Below are 10,000 nucleotides of genomic sequence, written 5' to 3'. Positions count from 1 at the left end.
GCGAGGGAGGGAAGGGGTGGCTATACTAGTAAGTGAAGAGATAGGTAAACGTGTAGTGGAGTGGAAGGAGGTGTCCTCAAGAATAATGTGGATGAAGGTGAAACTGGAAAAGGAGATGTGGATTTTTGTAAGTGCATATGGGCCTGGCAGTGAGAAGAGTGTAGAAGAAAGGGAGGCTTTTTGGATAGATTTAAATGAGGGCATAGAGGGTTTAGGGAGAAGTGTAAATGTAATAGTACTGGGAGACCTTAATGCAAGGGTAGGAAAGGATCCAATTGATGGAGTGGTTGGGAAATGTGGAGTTCCAGGAAAAAATCGTAGTGGAGAGTTGATGGTGGAAATGTGTCTAGAAAGAGAGTTGATGATAGCAAATACAGTGTTTCGGAAGAAAGTCAAGCATAAGTACACATGGGAGAGGGTGGTGGAGGGAAGGGTGGTAGATAGAGCTTTAATGGACTATGTAGTGGTAAATAGGATTATGATAGGAAGAGTTAAGGATGCACATGTGCTAAGGGGAGAGGGTGGGGGAATATCAGATCATTTTCTGGTGGAAGGTAAGTTGAGAGTGGAGGACAGATGGAGAAAGAGGAAAGGGACAAAAGGTAGGGAGGTGCTTAGAGTGAACTCTTTAAATGAAAAGGAAAAGGAGAAGGAGTACAAGAAGAAGCTGGAGGAGGAGTGGGAGGGAGTGATGGATAGAGTAGAGGTAGGTGTGGAGGAGGAATGGGGATGGTTCAAGGAGGGAGTCACAAAGTGTGCAAAGATGGTGTGTGGAACAAAAAGGACAGGAGGAAATAGAAGGAAGGGTAGTGAATGGTGGGATGAGAAAATGAAGAAGGTTGTAGAGGAGAAGAAGCGAGCTTACACAGATTGGTTACAAAATAGGACGAGGGAGTCATATGAGACGTACAAAGAAAAGAAAAGAGAAGTAAAGAAAAAGGTAAAGGAGGCAAAGAGGAGAGCAGATGTAAAATGGGGCAAGAGTATGACAGAAAATTTTGAAAGTAATAAAAAGATGTTTTGGAAAGAAATTAAGAGAGGAAGAGGAGGCGAATCAAGTAGAGAAGAAAAGGTAAAAGGTGCAGATGGAGAGATGATAATGGAGGAGAAGGCAGTAAGGGGAAAATGGGCAGAATATTTTAGGGAGTTGCTAAATCTGAAGGACGATAGGGAGGGAAAGATAGCTGCAGTGGGAAATGCTAAGAAAATGAGAGTGATGAGTGAGTATAATGGAGGAGAAATAAGGAAGGATGAAGTGAAGGCAGCAGTTAAGATGATGAAAGCAGGTAAGGCACCTGGTCTGGATGGATGCCATGCAGAATGTCTTAAAAAAGGAGGTACAGTGATGGTGGACTGGTTGGTGAGGTTATTTAATGTTTGCTGGAGAGAAGGTAGAGTGCCGGAGGACTGGAGGAGTGCTTGTAAAGTTCCAATTTACAAGGGAAAGGGGGACAGGTGTGAATGCAGTAGTTTCAGAGGGATTAGCTTGTTAAGTGTAGTTGGGAAGGCTTATGGGAGGATCTTGATTGAGAGGATTAGGAGAGGAACAGAAGGAGTAATTGGTGAGGAACAGTGTGGATTTAGGACAGGTAGAGGTTGTGTAGATCAGATCTTTGTGGTAAGACAGATATGTGAGAAAGCTATAGGAAAGGGGAAGGATGTTTTTTGGGCCTTTATGGATCTGGAAAAGGCTTACGACAGGGTAGACAGAAAGGCACTGTGGGAGGTTATGCGGATATACGGGATAGGAGGAAAGCTTCTAGGAGCTGTCAAGAGTTTTTATGATAGTAGAGCTTGTGTCAGGATTAGAAATGGAGAGAGTGAGTGGTTTGAGGTAAAGGTGGGACTTCGTCAAGGATGCGTTATGTCACCCTGGCTGTTCAACTTATACATGGATGGGGTAGTGCGAGAGGTAAATGCAAGGGTAGTGGGTCAGGGATTGGAGATGGTTAAAGAAAATGGAGAAAAGTGGGAGGTGAGCCAGCTGTTGTTTGCAGACGACACTGCGCTTGTGGCAGGATCGGAGGAGGGATTGAGGAAGTTGGTGACAGAGTTTGGGAGAGTATGTGATAGAAGAAAGCTGAAGATAAATGTGGGTAAAAGTAAGGTGATGAGATGTACAAGGGGTGAAAGTGGCAGTAATCTGGAAGTGAGCATTAAGGGAGAGCAACTGTAGGAAGTGGATAGTTTTAGATATTTGGGTGCAAATGTGGCAGGAAAAGGTGGAGTAAAGGTGGAGGTAGAATGTAGATTGAGAGAAGCGAGTAAATGCCTTGGTGGATTAAAAAGTATAATGAGGAATAGACATTTGGGAATGGATGCTAAGAGGAGACTGTATGAAGGAGTGATTGTGCCAACAGCACTGTATGGAGCAGAAACATGGAACATAAGAGAGGAAGAGAGAAGGAGCTTGAATGTGTTTGAGATGAAGTGTCTGAGAAGTATGATGGGGGTTACTAGGCTAGATAGAGTGAGAAATGAGGAGGTGAGGAGGGGAACAGGGGTGGAAAGGGAGTTGGGAGATAGGGTTGATGAAAGAGTATTAGGATGGTTTGGACACATGGAAAGAATGAGTGAAGAAAGACTAGTAAAAGAGGTATGGAAGGCAGATGTGGAGGGAGTGAACATGAGGGGACGTCCTAGGATGAGATGGATGGATGGGGTGAAGGGGGCTTTGGGGAAGAGGGGAATGTCTGTTGAGGAAGGAAGGGAGAGGACAGAAGACAGGGGTGAATGGAGAATGGTTGTATATGGAAGATGTTGTGATGCATGAGGTGGAATGGACGGGGGGATGGGGGGTGAGGTAGTGTGTGTGAGCAAAATTTTGACGCAGCCCGAAGGGATTTCTCCCCGTCTTCTCCTTTATATGGGGGTACGGAGAGGGGGGGGGTCGCCGATTTAATGAAGCGGCCTTGCTGGGGATGTGCTGTGTCTTGCGACACTAGTTCTGACCCAGGGCAGTGGACAGGGTGCAGGGATGACCCGTCATCTAGGAGGTGCTAAGATGGGAGGGAGGGTGGAGGGGTGTGGAGTGTTTTCAGGGATGGAATGGGTGGGAATGAGTTTTTGCCTTTTCCTTTTTGGCTACCTCCCTTGTAAGGGGGAAAAAGACTTGGTATATGTATGTATGCTGCTTTATCTCCTTTGCGGGTGATGATATAGTCCCTTTCCTGAAGTTCTTTGGCAGTCTCCTTCGGATCTGGGGTAAGCAGTGTACTCCTACAGTTGCCTCGGATTCGCCCGGCTTCTCCATCCAGTTCCTGCCTGATGGTAGTAGAGAGGTTGAGGCGATTCTCCTTTTGTAGAGCTAAGAGATGATCAATGAGATGTTTTATATATATATATATATATATATATATATATATATATAGTATAACCGGGCAGGAGATTTTCTCTTATGCATACTTCATTTAAAGTGATGGGTAATTGTGCATTTATTATTTTTATATGCATTTTTCATTTGCCTTACTACGGACTTATGTTCCTTTGAAAGGTGGTCATGTTTTATGTGCACGAGGGAACTGTGAAGTCCTCCCCTCCACCTATATTGGCATGACGACAATGAGGTTATCCCATCGCCTTTCATATCACCTGACATCAGGAGCCCCTAAAAATCATTTAAGAGAAGTCCATGGCACAACACTAACAAGAAGCATCCTCGAAGAAAACTCTGAGATTTTGGAAACATGTACAGATGACAGACGCCTCCCGATTTTAGAAGCACTATACATTAAAGAGTTGAGCCCAAATCTGAATATACAAGCAGGTGATCTTAGGGCCCTAACAAGCATGAGACAAATCGCCACAAATCCAAGCATGAGACATAACTCCACAAATCAAAGCCGAGACCAAAACGCCACAATCCCAAGCACAGGACATTTTGTCACAACACGAAGTCGGAGGCTTCCCCTAGCACGTGACATTTCATCACTGCCTGAGTTACCAAGTAACCTCTTCCAGGTGACCTGTGACCTCCCCCAATGACGAGCAAGTATAGAAATTTCAGTATATAAAGTAAATTGATTAAACACAACACTGTAATAATTCTTATCCTGACCAGAAAGAACATTTCTAAGAGCTACTGAAGAAGGGTCTTGAACCTATAGTGAAGTCATAAACCTCCTATCAAAGGAACATAAGTCCATAGTGAGGCATATGGAAAATGCATTTAAAAAATAATAAATGCAAAAAGAGCCATCACTTTTAATGAAGTATACACACACACACACACACACACACACACACACACACACACACACACACACACACACACACACACACACACACACACACACATATATATATATATATATGTATATATATATGTATATATAGTGTATATATGTATATATATATATATATATATGTATAGATGTATATATATGTATATATATATATACATATATATATGTATATATATACATATATATATATATGTATATATATATATGTATATATATATATATGTATATACATATATATATATATATATATATATATATATATATATATATATATATACATATATATATATATATATATATATATATGGGACAGAAAATCCCGACACCCGTTATCCCGACTGATGAAAAAAAAAGACTGACCAAGATGCCGATAAGCACTTTCACATTACAAAGGATTACAAAGGCGGAGCATGCCGACAGGAGACCTTTTGGTCCATATCTAGGTCGGATGCGAAAAAAATCATAATAATAATAAAATGATAAATAAAAAACTATAATAATGTAAATAACAAATAAAATACATAAATAAATGCATAGGTATAGTTAAATAATAAACAAACAGGTAAATAGTAAATAATGATAAATTAACATATAACTAATAATAAATGAAAATCAAACAGACAAATGATAAAAAACAAAAACAAATAATATGAAATAAATTATAATCATTACAGCATCTTGCTAAGGTGTTTATCCAAATGATTCTTAAAGCTTAGAACTGAACTACATTGCACTACCTGTGCAGGAAGTTTATTCCATTCATTGACTACACGGTTGGTAAAGTTGTTTCTACCTATTTCCAAATTGAATCTCTTTCCGGACAGTTTGAGACCATTGTTTCTTGTCTGATTCTCATTCAATGTGAAAATTTTGTCACTTTTGATGTTGTCAATTCCCTTTAAAATCTTAAAGACCTGTATCAAGTCACCTCTGAGTCTACGCTTTTTTAGGGAAAACAGATTCATATGTTTTAGTCGATTTTCGTATGATTTATTTTTGATATTTGGAATCAGTTTTGTGGCTCGCCGTTGTACCTTTTCCAGTCTGTCAATGTCTTTAATGAGATTCGGTGACCATACGGAAACAGCATATTCCAAATGTTGACGAACTAACGATTTATATAGCTTGTTAATGAGTGATGGACTTTTGAAATCAAAAGATCGCGCAATCAATCCCAGAATCTTATTTGCTTTCTCAGAGGCTGAAATACACTGCTTGGATGATTTGAGGTCGTTACTGATAATTACGCCGAGATCTTTTTCACTATCCACTTTTGTTAACGAATTTCCAAATAACTTGTAATCGTACTTACTGTTATTTTTACCTATGTGCATTACCTTGCATTTACTTGTGTTAAATTTCATTAGCCACTTTTCAGACCATTGCTGTAATTGATCTAAATCTTCTTGAATATCTAATTTGTTTAAGTGATCATTTGCCATTCCGCACAGTTTTGTATCATCAGCAAATTTGGAAACGGTAGATTTTAGTCCATGGTCTATATAATTTCTTTATTTATTTTACATATTCAGTAAAACTCCAATAATCCAAAGATAACTCGAAAATCCCAATTATTCGAATTTTACGAGATGGGGGTTAATATTTAATATTTTTGTAAGTAATAACAGAAAAAATATATATAAAATCGGTGTGACACTTTCACATCAAATATCGGAAAATAAAGAAATATAGTGGCCGCCACTTTCATAGTGTATACTGGGCACATTGTTCGTGGTTCTAGTCTCATCTATGTCGAATATTCGCTCCTAAAGCCCGAGTGAACAGGCAGGCTTTAGGAGCGGATATTCGACTCTAGACCATTTGCAGGCGATGAACCTACTAATCGAGAAAACGACAGAGTACAATATACCTCTCTGTTTAGCTATTGTAGATTACGAGAAGGCCCTTGACTCGGTAAAACAAATAGCAGTACTAAAGTCGTTACGCAAGCAGAGTACAAACGAACAGATCGTAAGGGTTTTAGAAAAAAATCAGCGAAACGTACCGCTATAATTCGACTACATAACGATACATAAAAAATCAAGATCGAGAAAGGAGTACGGCAAGGCGATACCATTTCACCCAAATTATTTACAGCTTGTTTGGAAATGATTTTCAAAAGGTTGAATTGGGAAGAGAAAGGCGAATATTTGAACCACCTAATATTTGCAGATGACATTATTCTTATTTCAAAAAAAGCAGAAGACTTGCAAGATATACTGAGTGATCTGAACAAAGAAAGTCTCAAAGTAGGTTTAAAGATTAATAGGACTAAAAGCAAAATAATGTTCAACACGAAAGTTCAAAGTAAAGAGATTATAGCCGATGGTGAGAGTCTTGAAGAAGTTGAAGAGTATAATTATTTAGGCCAGATGGTGAAAGTGACGAAATATCATGATAATGAAGTAAAAAGACATTACAATCTACAAAGAAATTCATGTAACGCTCTACTCCTTCATCCATGTCATTTATGTATATGGCAAACATGATCGGGGCCAGTGCTGATCCCTGCGGGACACCACTTATCACTTCTTCCCAGTTTGAGAATTTGTATGTGTGTGTGTGTGTGTGTGTGTGTGTGTGTGTGTGTGTGTGTGTGCAGCCTTTACCCCTCACTGGAATCGAACTCAGGCCATACGAACTATATATGTGCACAATCGCACATCTGCTCTCAAGGACAAATACATCGCTGCAATATGAATAAGCTCACGCCTAAAACACACACACACACACACACACACACACACACACACACACACACACACACACACACACACACACACACACACACACACACACACACACACACACACATATGCACACACACACACACACACACACACACACACACACACACACACACACACACACACACACACACACACACACACACACACACACACACACACACACACACACACACACACACGCAATTTTGCTCACATTCGATCTTGTAAAAAATGTAATAAAACTTTACATAGATAAGCCTATGCACATAACTAAGATACCCGAGCACGTGTTGGAAGAGACGACCAGAACACTTTGTCTTACCAAGTCTGAAGCCTCGTTGTTCGGTAGAGCCCCCTAACGTGAATGAAATCGCTTGGCGCAGTAACAGGTTTTCTAAACCTATCTGAAGGTAGCCATTAGTCTGTTCATTTGGTAAGCGTTCCTCCAATATGAATAAATGAATAGATAATCATATAAGTATATACATAAACAGATAAGTAAATATATAGATAAACATAAGTATATTAATCAACATATACACAAATATATTAAGATAAAAACGTTAATCATAATAAATCATCCAGTGTATCGTCGTGACGAAACAATTCAGTTTTATCGCAGTTCGAAATATTACCCTTCTAATAAACACATTGATCTTACACGTACATACTTCTTTGTTTTCTACATAATGATTTATTAGCCAATCTTGCATTCGCGTCGTTTCCTGCTTTACTTTTTTTCTTCTTATATAACGGAATTGAACGATGATGACATCACCAGTAGCAACGGGCGACTACGTCATTGCCGTGACGTGTGCGTGGGAGGCGGGCCCACTGCATCAACCGTCGTCGCTTCGATCATCTACAGTATATGTTCCCTCTATCACATTCTCTCAAAGGTATTTCATTAATCACAAAAGACACAAAAAATTACAATAAATTTATTACCCAACCTAATAGATTAAATATACTTAAATACACGCGTAAATAAATGCAGAATATAAACCGTAAGTCCTAAGATCTCCGAGCGTCAACCGACAAACGAACACACCTTCCCGCGCGCTGCATGGTCCAACATGTCGAATGTAAACATTGTCCCTCCCATCGCCCCATCCCCCCACTTGGGGGATTCGGAAAACCTACTTAAGAGCATGGCGACCAGTCTTAAGCTTAATCTAGCTCCAACATCCATAGAAAACACATATCCTGGACCGTGTGTGCACTTCAAGCCAAGCAACTTCAACTATATCAACTGAAACAAGGTTGATTCTACCATATCCTTGCACACCAAAGGACATAGGCAGCATCGCTTATCGCAGGTGAGTTATATTTTGGTTTAAGTCGAATATGCTCCTGATACTGTCAGTCGCACTTCGTTGTTTACTTAAGAACGACTGGCGAGTCGTTTTGACTTATCTACGCATGAATTTCTGTGTTATAAAGGACCTAATCATGCCACTTGGGTAAATGATGTGGTGTCTGAAATGTGAACGACGTAATATTTGCCTTAATATTGATTACTACCTCAATTCACAAAAATATCACAAACATCTAAATTATATCACTATTTTACCCAGTCATAGTCCTGGTTTAGATGACATAAATCGACATAGTATTTTACAACGGAACACCACTGAACTTGCAGCCACCATTAATTCTTTTCGAGGTACGCATAATATTCAAAACAATTATTTCGTATAAACTTTCCTATTTAGAAATCTAAATCAGTTATCTTTATGACAGCTGTGACACAGCATCGGTAATTATAATGTAAATGATAAGATTGTGATCTCGCTTGTCTGTTCCAACCGCCTGGTCAGATTTGTTCCATTATTTCACAGAAATGGCAATACTGCTGTAGCTGAACTTAGTCTTAAAACACACACACACACACACACACACACACACACACACACACACACACACACACACACACACACACACACACACACACACACACACACACACACACACACACACACATATATATATATATATAATTTTAATTTCGTTAGAAATAGAACATATATACATGCATACATATATATATATATATATATATATATATATATATATATATATATATATATCCATCTTTTTAACCACATTGATTTTTACTTTCATTCTATGCCATCATGGTCGAGATTGTTAAGGAGCTCGATGGAAGCATATACGGAAAATGATACGTAGTCAAGCTAAGGATTCGAACCCAGCTGAGACGTAACAAATGGACAGGGACTTAGATCATTGCACCATCAAGAAGGCCATAATTAGAGCACAATTTCTTATATTTGTATTCTCGAGTTACGTACATATATACAAATTTTATGCTCAACCCACCCCTGCCACGATAGTGCAACTGGTAGCATGTACGCATGGGAGAGTATTATACATACACTGAATGGTCCCCAGTATATAGATATTCATCTTTTCAACCACACCAATTTTCACTGTAATTCCATGTCATCTCGGTCGAAACTGACAGGGAGCTCGATGGAAGCATACACGGAAACTGATATGAAGTCAAGTTAAGTACTTGAACCCAGATGAGACGTAATAAGTGGACAGCGACTTCGACCATTGCGCTATCGAGAGCGTTATAAGGAGAGCACCATTTCTTATATTTGTATACTCGAGTTACATACACATACACGAATTTTATGTTCAATCCACTTGTATATCTCTTAATAGCGCTATGGTTTTAGTCACTGTCCAATTATTACGTCTCAGCTGGGTTCGAGTCCTTAGTTTGACTACGTATCAGCTTCCGTACATACTTCCATCGAGTTTCTTGTCAGTCTTGATCGTGATTGCATGGAATTAAAGTGAAAATTAGTGTGGTTGAAAAGATGAATATCTATGTACTAGGGACCATCCAGTGTCTGTGTATATATATGTATAAACACACACACACACACACACACACACACACACACACACACACACACACACACACACACACACACACACACACACACACACACACACACACACACACACACACACACACACACACACACACACACA

General features: G+C 39.4%; 1 protein-coding gene across 1 annotated transcript in view; it reads left to right on the top strand.

Annotated features, from left to right (window-relative positions):
• Nucleotides 1-8,133: 8,133 nt before the first annotated feature.
• LOC143025254 (uncharacterized) overlaps nt 8,134-10,000 on the top strand; it is a 9,127-nt gene continuing 7,260 nt past the window's right edge. Inside the window, exon 1 of the mRNA XM_076184716.1 lies at nt 8,134-8,292. The gene's annotated coding sequence lies outside the window, so the exon portion shown is untranslated. The remainder of the gene's footprint in view (nt 8,293-10,000) is intronic.

Source organism: Oratosquilla oratoria, chromosome 5, assembly GCF_046742065.1.
Source record: "Oratosquilla oratoria isolate Oo_2021 chromosome 5, ASM4674206v1, whole genome shotgun sequence".
NCBI classification, from domain to species: Eukaryota; Metazoa; Arthropoda; class Malacostraca; order Stomatopoda; family Squillidae; genus Oratosquilla; species Oratosquilla oratoria.
This window is presented reverse-complemented; position numbering and strand designations above follow the sequence as displayed.